The sequence below is a fragment of the Zonotrichia albicollis genome, chromosome 7, assembly GCF_047830755.1.
Source record: "Zonotrichia albicollis isolate bZonAlb1 chromosome 7, bZonAlb1.hap1, whole genome shotgun sequence".
Lineage (NCBI taxonomy): Eukaryota > Metazoa > Chordata > Aves > Passeriformes > Passerellidae > Zonotrichia > Zonotrichia albicollis.
The window spans coordinates 47,588,787-47,599,204 of NC_133825.1; the positions used below are offsets into that span (position 1 = coordinate 47,588,787).

Here is a 10,418-nt window from a genome sequence, read left to right on the forward strand (position 1 = left end):
CCCTGGCTCTGCCAGCCAGGACAATGCCATTCCCAAAGAGCAGGAGGATTTGCCATTCCCAAAGTGCAGCAGGATGTGTTGGGAGAGGTTTGGGTTGGGTATCACGAGAAGGTTCTTCCCCCAGAGGGTGGTGGGCACTGAACAGGCTCCCCAGGGAACGGGCACGGCCCCAGGGATGCATTTGGACAAGGGGGGATTGTTGGGCTGTCTGCAGGGCCAGGAGCTGGACTGATCATCCATCCCTGTGGGTCCAGCTCAGGAGCAGCTGTGGGACCCCTCCAGCAGCCCATGCTGTGAGCACTTACACCCAGGAGTAAGTTACTCTCAGGAGGAGATGCCCTGAGCAGAGATGGGTCTCACTGCTCCGACACACACCTACCGTCGGCACGGTTTAAGTGCCTTAAAGGTTTATTTCATTTGCTTGAGTAATGAGATTAATGTTTGTTTGTTTAAGCTAAATCATACAAAGGCAAACATCTAAATGTCCTTAATTCACAGCATTAGCCCAGGCTGTGTTACCATGTGAGCCCATCTCACCGCCCTGCTTTCAATTGCACCAACCAATTCCTGCTTTGCTCCAGCCCCTCTCCCAGAGATCACACAGCACAGGGACACCTCGAGAAGCCAAATAAACCAATCAACATTGTCATTTGACATTTTTCCACTCCTTGTTTTCTTTGCCTTGTTTTTTAACATATTTGACTTCTAGACCTAAAAAAACAGTGTAAACCCAGCAGATACAGACCTCTGTATATATATATATTTAAACTGAGATAGACATGGTAGACTTCTGTGCATAGATACAAGGTAGATAAACAGGTATACAGGTGGATATAGATATATATAGATATATACACATACTGAGGGAATATGAAACAATGTTCCTGCCATAGCAGCTCCTGCACACTCAAGCACTACACAGACCAGAGCCCAGCAATCCCACAGACCCCATCCATGAATGATGGATGAGATGGGCAGACCCACCTGCAAACTCACCTAAAAGCAGAGTAAACCTGCAAACATCCAGCTGGATATTCCCACTTGAAAATACTAATAAACATGCACACAAACACACTGCTTTCATACCTACCACTACCCCAGCAATGTACAATTAATGCTTAATCTGAATTTGATCTGTTTGGATCAGTTTTCACTCTTCTGCTCGTAGGTTTCTCACCAGAGACAGAGTTATTTCTGATGTACCATCATCACCAAGAACTGGCTGGGAGCTTGACTGAATTCTGCACAATTAGATACAGCAAATGACTATCAGAAAAAGGAATCCTGCACCTAAATTAACTCTCACCTGAGCCAGGCATTAGCCACAAAATGGAACAATTCTGTCCCTGTGAACTTCTCACCCCATGCCAGGTACCTGTTGCTGGCCCAGAGTTAACTCATCCCTGTGACAGATACAAGGCATTCTTTAAGGAAATGGTGGGAAATGAAGAAACTGTGATCTTTCCTGAGTGCTTAAGGTCCCTCCCTGCAATCTCCCCCTCCAGACAGAGGTTTCCTCTCTGCAAGTCACCCTCTGGAAGAAAATCTGTCATGCTGATGCTTGGGATCTGCAAATCCCTAAATGTGCTCCTTTAAAGGGTGGGCTTTTGTGGATTCTGAGGTCAGAAGGGACCCCTGTGATTTTCCAGCCTGACATGCTGCACACTAACTTACCTAAATCAATCCCTGCTTGAGCCTCACTCACTCCAATGAGCAAACATGCCTGAACTTGGCATTTCCAAAGGTGGAGAAATCACCAGCACCTTCAGCAGCCTCTTCCACCATCACCAGTGCTGAAACCACAGACCTCAGCTCTATTCTTCTGGCTTCACCTTCCAGCTTTCAGGTCTTGTTAAAACTCTGCCTGCCAGACCCAAGAACTCTTTATTACCCAATTTATTTTCCCTGTGACAACACTAATCCCCTTAATTAATTCACCTTCCAGCATTCTCCTGGATAAGCCAGGCAGACAGAGGTCCTGGCCCCTTCCCCTGCGCCCCTTCCTGGCTCCTCTGGCATTCCCACAGCCCCTCCTGGGCAGGCAGCAGGACAGGGAGGCTGCCACGTCCCTCCCCAGCCTGGCAGCCAGCACAGACAAGGAGCACACAGGACCTTTGGCCACGACATCATCTCAGTGCTGCTCGTTGTGCCTCCCCGCTGCCCCACCAGGACGTGATTTCTGCAGGCAGCATCCTGGAGCTACAGCCCGGCTTGTTTGCCCTGAGATAGAGGAATTTACAGTTGGCCATCTGAGAAATAGTACCTGCTTGTAGCCAAGCAATACAAATTGCTGTCACCAGCAGCAGCAGTCACTCCTGTTTGTTATTTACCACTCTGCCAGCCCTGGTGACATTTCAAGCTCCAGCTGCAGTGACTCTCTGCCTTATCACAGCTTGCTCAAACATTAAGCAGCGTGAGGACAAAAATGAGTGTTCAGGGAGGCTTCTGGAAAGGGTTGTTTGGGAATTACTCCTGGTTTTACCACTGGATTTTGAGAGCTCAGAGCGTTGTCCTGTACGTCCCCAGTCCAAAGAGTGCTGCTGTACCAAGCTGCATTTCTTGCTCAATTTTAAGGAACAAACCCTCCTCAGTTACTTTTGTCAATGCCATTCACGAGCTCTTTAAGAGAAAAAAGAAAAGTTGGTTCTCAAGGATGTGCTGCCCCTAAACCCATACCAATGGGAGGTGAGAGCATCACCATCCTGCCTCCATCCTCAAATAAATCCTCAGGATGCTTGCCCAGGGCTCACATGGAGCTGACAGGTCTGTGCTGATCAGCCTGGCCCATTTCCTGCTTTTCTACAATAACACAAGGTAAGCATTGCCACAGTTCACAGGAACTCTTCAGTAGTTCAAGACTCAGTAAAAAATACACATTACTGGCTCAGTTAGCTCTGTAAACCTCTTCAGTGAGAAGCACCAGGAGCACAAAGGTCTGACTACAGCAGCGACTGCTCAGCGTTCACTTCCACCACAACATTCACAGGCACTAAACATAACATTACTTTTCCCCATCAAAAAAGTGCAATATTTATGATTTTTCTACCCAGTTTTATTTCTAATATCTTTCAGAACTGTTTGTTGTTCTCAACACTACCAGCCACAGTTTCTCTCTGCTTCCCTTTCCCTCAAGCTCTGATTTCTGTTTTTTTGCCACTGATTCCCCTCTCAGGCACCTGGATGTGCAGACATGGACTGAGTTGGAGCACCCCAATTCGGCGGCCAGCACCTTAAAAAACCCTGAGCACCTTAAAAAACCCATTCTCCCTCCTGACACATCATTCAATGGAGTTTATTTCAGAAACAACCACAACAAAAACCAGTGGCCACAACCTCACTGCCTGTGGCTAGACCAGAGTGAGAGCTCACCCCAGCAAAGGGTGAAGCTAAAGTTGGCATAGGTATTCCAGTTTTAAGCTTTGGGACACCCCAATTTCAGGTTTGATGTTTCACTGTACCATTTTTGTAGGAAAAAAGGGAAAAGCTCAAACAAGTGGCAAATATAAAACCTACATGAGCTTGTGCTGCAGGATCACGAAACCTCTAAGAACCATGAGAACATGAAAACTACCGAAAAAGGATTTTTTCCACATATTGCATTGAAATTAATTTCATCCACAACTAATCACAGCAAAGCTTAAGGCTCTCAACTTTTAAATGTAACATCTACTATTTAGCTTAATTACTTTGCTTAATTTACTGGCTCCTTCCAACATCCTGTCTCATGGAAAACTTGGTTTTCAACATCAAAATGAGAAAAAACCTGACACTGCATGACAACTCTACAGGTACCACCACAATCTCTTATATTTGGCCTCAACTGTTTTTTAAAAGGGAATTTATTTGCAGGGTTTTCTGTCCACTAACACCAACAAAGGACATTTCCCACACCCAGGGTGTGACACCCACTGCCTGCACAGGGACTCATTGATGATTTTTCTCATTTTCTACCCCAACAATGATGTTACCAGCTCCAGCTGCATGGAAACTACAGGATTTACAGGTTTCCATCTCTTCCCTCTGCCTCTTTTTGGACCAATCCTGCACTCCTTGTGCACCTGTTACTATCCCAAAGGCCATCAGCATTTCAGAGGAGCTCATCACGCTCCCAGCCAGGGTCACTCACACTTTGCAGAGCCACACATCTATAGTCATTACAATAATACCCAAAAGCCAGGCTAATTTTGGAATATCCCACAATTTTGTGCCAACCTCTTCAGCACACAAGCTCCTCTTTTTTCAGTGTGAATGGATCACTAAAAAAAAAGGAAAAGAAGATAGACAGCATCCATTACATATCTGTTATATTTAGCAACAGAGAATCCATCTGCATTATTCCTGGTCTCATTAAAGACTTGGCTCCTTGTAAATATTGTGTCTGTAATCCCCACGTTTTCCCTCTGAGCCTGCTTCAGGGGTCTATTTCTGTAATAATTGGTGTGTGTTGTTGCACAGAAACAGTGGCTGAGTGTCTGTCAACACTGCACAAGTGAATGTACACAGGAGCAACTGCAGCACAGCTCCAGCAGGTCCCTACAGCACCTCCTCAAAAACTCCCAGCCAAGGAACCTCAACTCTACACCTGGCCCCAAAAAATGGGGGATTTGGTCAATCTTGGTGTGGCCACTGTGGTGGCAAAGATCCTTCCTAATCCCACCCTGCTCCAGCTGCTGGGTGAAGCAGAGCCCAAAATTCAACAACCAGGTTTATTTAAACTATATAAAACCTAATTCCATCAGGAGGGGTGGAAAGGAGCCCAGGGCAGTTGCTTTCAGCAGGACCACTGGTTTTTATTGGCTTAAAGGACACGTGAAATCACTGGCAGATACGGCTAAAGGAGAAAATCATTAATAATTAAACTCTACAACTGATGCATTCAAGTAATTCAGGTTTTATTTGAATCTTACCTAAAGTCTCAGAACAGATGGGACTTTATGGATGCCTATCAAGATGCCTACCTTGATCCACCCTGGAAGAACCATGTATGTGAAAAACAAGGCTGAATTATCCAAAATAAGCCTGGCATGCATGGACACACAGCTCCTGCCAGCTGTGGAGCACAGGGACCCTACAAGGGATTCCAGGGACTGCCCTCCCCTGGGAAAACCACAGAGCAGGGATGAGCATCCAGGATCCCCCAGAGCATGCTCTGCTCCTGGCTGGCATTCCGGGATGGCCAAAAAATCCCATAAAATCCCCCAGAATCGGCAACCCCACCAGGCAGCAGCACCGATGACCTCAGAGAAGGGTTGGGTCAATCAAAGCTGGTTCCAACCATGCTGAGCCCTGCCACAGCTGCTGCAGGGGTCTGACATCAACACCCTGGGAGCTACACCCATCTCCCCACTGGATAAAACATGTGAAACACCCAGAATCACACCACCAGTGGGAACAGAGGCAGTGACACACACACAGCCCTTTGGGGCATCCTCTGCAGCACCACAGCTTTGATGTTGCACCCCAAAACACTGCCCTTGCTCTTCACCACACTCCTCCTACATCTGAATTACAGACCTCAGACCAGGCAAAGCAAACTCCATCCCACCCACGCTGACTTCCACATCATGCAGGTGCAAAACTCTGCTTCCACCACGTGTTTCTCCCCTTAACTACAGCTGTAGCTCTTTCTGATAATCCCATGGAAGTTCCAAATCATACAACCAGGCTCCAATAAATCACAGCACATCCCAGGAAAGGTTTAAGGCAAAGCTGGGTGGAGCTTTGAGCTACCTGGTGTAATGGAAAGTGACTCTGTCTGTGGCAGGGGGTTGGAATTGGATGAGCTTTAAGGTCCCTTCCAAATCAAACCATTCTGTGATTCTATAAAAACATTACAGAGGAAAAACAAAAACCCAAGCTTTGGCAGGAGGGCCCCCATGACCTTCCCACACAGCACCACCATGTTCCCCCCTCACCCAGATCAAGTCCAACAAAAAGCAAACTCCAGTGTTCCACCTGCATTATCACCTCAGAGAGGGGAAACAAAAACTAAAATGCTCCAGATGTTTACTACTGGTTCTTAAAAAAATCTCTGGTGCAAGAAAGAGGAGAGCACACTTATAAAGCACCATTGTAGAACTGAACAAGTGACACTGATTCCTCTGTGCTCTGTCACCAAAACTCCTGCTGACTTCACACAGAGTGTTATGTGGTGACTCCCTGGTGAAATGCCAAAATTCCAGACTCCTCACCACGATGGGGCAGAGCAGAAGCAGAAAACACGTGGGTGGTACAATGAGAGATTTGGTTTCCAAGACCTTGTTGGTGCAGAGGATGGTCATGACGTTTTTCATCCTTTCACCTAAATCTTATCTTGTTTCCTTTGGCAAAGGAGAAGGAGGGAAAAAACCCCAACCATGGGAACGTGGCACAAGGAATGGGAGGTGGTGGCCCAGGCATATCTGACCATGACAAACTGCATTCTAGAATTCCATCCTCATACTGAGTGTGACAAACTGCATTTGAAGTTACATCTTCCAGCACCACAAACAGCAATGGAGAAAACACCAATTTCTGCCTAAAACAATTCTGCTATCCCAGTAACCAGAGCAAAACCAGCAGTGACTTGCCAAAACCTCCTCTCCAAAGTTTCAGTGCTCCCTGCAAGAGAGGACCCCAAAAATCATCTTGCACCCATTCCTCCTGGTCTTTACATCAGCTGTGAGCCCTGACCATTCCTCCTTTCAGAGCCCATAATCTAAATACCCTTACAGCTGGACAGAGGAACCTGAAAAAAACCCAATTTCTAGGGCAGGTGTAAGTCATCAGCTCAAATTGGATTGCTCACCAGAAGCTTCACTCTTTACTTCTTTAACTTAGTACAAGCAAAATACAAAGCAAAGGCAGGAACCCTCACTAGATGTATGTGAGGAGTAAATGTGACACCCATCAGGTTTATGAGACAGCTTCATCCACCAGATCTTAACAAAACACTTGTCAATTGCCAGCGCTGTGTTCCCAGCAGCTTTTCCATTTCTTCTGCTTTAAACATGAAGCCCCTGTCAATTCCCACAGCTAGTAAACACCCAGGGAAAATTAACCTACCTTTTCCAAATGGTTGGGCAAACCCAGAACCAGGGGTTTTTTTAAATAGTATATTTCTTTCTTGCCAGAGTCAGCTGAACTGAAGAAGTTTTATTTGAACTGCAGCCAGCTGATGGATAAATCAACTTTTCTGGCCAAAGGCTTCAGTGTGTTACTTCCAGCTCATGCCTGGGACCTCATACTTAGAGGCTGATGTTTTTTCTGATACAAGGAATATTATCACCAGACCCCAGTGACAAATCTGTGCGCTGAAATGCCAGAGTTGAAGATGACAGTTTGTGCTGCAGTTCTTGCTGTGGGGAGATTCCTGTGAGTGTTTTCCATCCAGGAAAAGCAGGAGTGGAAAAAGGGCACAGCTTTGCCCTCGGAGGAGTGGGGGGATGAGAGGGAGCTGTCAGCAAAGGGGCAGCCAAGCCCCACATACACATGGGCTGGAAAACTGCCTTAAAGACAGGGAAAGCTGACAGCAAGGAAACATCATCTGCGATTTGTACACTATAAAATTGACAATAAAACCCTGGACTGGCGAAGCATCTCAGTCTGAAATTCTAGGAGAGAAAGGAAAAGGCAAATGCCCCTGCAATCCGTGCTCCTAAACCCAGGAGAGTGCCACCACTCTGACTGAACTACCTTATTTTCTGCTCAGCTTCAGAAACACTTGGTTGTAACTTTGAAAAAGAAAGATATTTTGATTGCCCATGACTGGGGAGAGCTTGGATCAAGTGAGGAACAGCCCTGAGCCCCCCGGGTTTGCTAAGGATGGAAGCCAACCTCTGTCCCCCCTAATGGCTAACAGGTGGGTTTCACAAAACGCCTCCAAAAATAAAAAGCTCCTTTCTAAAAATACCACCCTGCATTCACGACGCCAGATTTTCCAGAAAAATACTGACGATAGCTGACGTTTCCCAAACAATCGCTTTCACGGGAACTCGGGGCTGCCCCTGCAGCAGAAAGTTTTGCCAGGCAAAGAACAGAAATCCTTGTTTAAGATTCGAGCCCCGTGGACGGACCCATTCCCTCAGCCAGCTCCGGAGCTGGAGCACAAATCAGCTTTATGGAAGTAACAGATTACAGAACACACCGCTACAAATAATTTTTTTTTTTTTTTTACTAGAGGATGCGTAATTGAAATGTCTGAGATCCAACAGTCACCTCAGAATTCATAAATACCTCATAGTATTCCAAACACACTCTCCTATAATGAGACCGTCTTCAATTTTCCTTGGTAAAAGAGAGACCTTTAAAGAATGCTAAAGCAGGTCGGCGCCCTTATGCACTGATGGAAACAGGAACAAAAGCATTTTGTCACCACGCATCTCGTCTATCATTATTTCCCTCACTCCGCTTAAACAAATCTAAAAGTACGTGCCTCTTCTTCCTCCCCCGTGCCCAAATATCGGCAAAAACCGGGATTTTATCCCGAAGGAAAGCCACCATCTGTATGGGAACAAGGGACCGTTACACGGAGCCCTCACCGCCGATCGCTTTTTTCCTCCTGCTTCACTAATGTTTTTTAAAACACAGGATTAAAATGTCATCCCACCCCTCCCGTGCTGGGGAGCCGTGTGTATTCCTCTCCTCCGGTCACGGTGCACTTAATCAAGTGTGAATGATTAAAGTACTTCAATTAGAGCTACGTACATTCATTGCAGGCAATTCAAAGGCAGGGGAGAAGTGCAGCTGAAAGAAGAAATTACTTCTACTACTTTGAGATCTCCATCTCCTACTTTCCTCCTCCCCAGCACAGCCGGAACCCTGGGACCCGGAGAAGTACCAGGCTCTAAGCTCCAGCCGGGATTTACCTTGGGGGCACGTCCCTCGGCAGGACAAAAGCCTATTCTTTCCCCCTCAGCAAGTCCTGCAAGTTTGGGGGGGTGAAATGTTTTTTTTTTGGTTTTTTTTTTTATGGTGGAGCGGAGGGGTGCGAAAAGAACAATCTCAGCGCCTAAATCCACGCACCCCCTCTGATTTTCCATTCTGGTGATACCAGGGAAGGGCTTAAAATGTCCAGATCGAGGGAGGGAAATAGACGTAATAAATAAATAGTGGGGAAATGATTGTGATTTCTGGCGGAGGGGTACAAGGTGGGAGGGAAGGAGCGAGGCGCGGCCCCGCGGACACCGCGCACCTCCGCGGGTTAGGAGCGTGCAGAGTTGCTAAGTGACTGAGGGGCGAGCGCGGTTATTCAGCAGCAATAAAAATAATTTTAAAAATTTTAAATAAAAAAATAAAATGCTACACCAATTTTTTTTTCCTCCCGTAATCTACCTAAAATTAAGACTAAAAAAAAAAAAAAGGCAATAACTAAATACACTATGCCCCCCCCCCGAAAAAAAATTATAAATTATAAAGGCAGCGCAAGGCGGCGGCTGCTCCGCGTTCCCCGGAGCATCGGCCGCGCCGCACCGCGGGGTTCCCCCGTTGCCCAAACTTTCCTGCCGCCGCCGCCCCGTTAATCCCCCGGCAGATGTTGTCGGCGGCTCTCGGCACTAAGTAAACAATGCGGGGCCCGGCACAACAAAAGATTTCCCACTTCACCCCGCCGCTCCGCGCCCACCCGCGCAACTTGCGCGGCCGCCTCCCACCACCATCACATTTCCACCTACCCTCCCCTCCTCGGGTTGGTTTTTTTTTTTGCCTGCTCTGTCCCCCTCGCCGGTGAGGTTGACTAAAGCAAAGATGTCCTCGCTTTTCCCTTGTCCTTCTCGCCGGGAAGCGCAGCCGCCGCCGCCGCTCCCTTACCTGCTCCCGGCCGCCGCCAGCCCCGCGCCGCTCTTCACCGCCGCATCCCTTCCCGCATCCACCGCCGGGCTCTGCTTGCCGGAGATCCACCTTAAAAACGCCACCCGCTCGCACACCGCACAAAAAAAAAAAAAAAAAACCAACTTAATCCTTCCCCCCCACCCCCCCTTTCCCCGCTCTCCTGCTCCGCCCGCCGCCGCGCCGGGAGCGGACGGGGGCACCGGAGCCCCGCAGCAGCAGCGGAGAGGATGCTAATTGCAACTTGGGGGGGAGGGCCGCTCTTTCCCCCCCCTTTCCTTCTTCCTCTTTTTTTTTTTTCCTGCTTTTTTTTTTTCCTTTTTTGTTTGGGGGTTTTTTTTCTTTTTTTTTTTTTTTAAGCCAGAAAGTGCCCGGGCGGCGTTGGGCGGAGCGGCCGCTCCCCCTCGCCACGCTGGGTGAGCGAAGAGAGGTAGAGGCTCTCACTGCCTTTTTTTTTTTTTTCCTTCTTCTTTTTCTCTCTCTCTCTCTTTTTTTTTTTTTTTTCTTTTTTTTTTTTTTTTTTTTTTTTTTTGGCAATAGGCGGGGTCTCTCCTTGCAAACCAATGACACAAACCCACATGGACCAGCCTCGCCCCCTATAGATACTCTTCACT

At 47.5% G+C, this 10,418-nt stretch overlaps 1 protein-coding gene across 2 annotated transcripts in view; it reads right to left on the reverse strand.

Annotated features, from left to right (window-relative positions):
- The window catches only part of CTBP2 (C-terminal binding protein 2), a 138,282-nt gene extending 128,341 nt beyond the window's left edge, over nt 1-9,941 (reverse strand). Inside the window, exon 1 of one of the 2 annotated variants that reach the window (XM_074545378.1) lies at nt 9,787-9,941. The gene's annotated coding sequence lies outside the window, so the exon portion shown is untranslated. Of the gene's footprint in view, nt 1-9,650 lie in introns of both variants that reach the window. The other variant, XM_074545379.1, reaches the window with a different exon arrangement.
- Nucleotides 9,942-10,418: the final 477 nt, after the last annotated feature.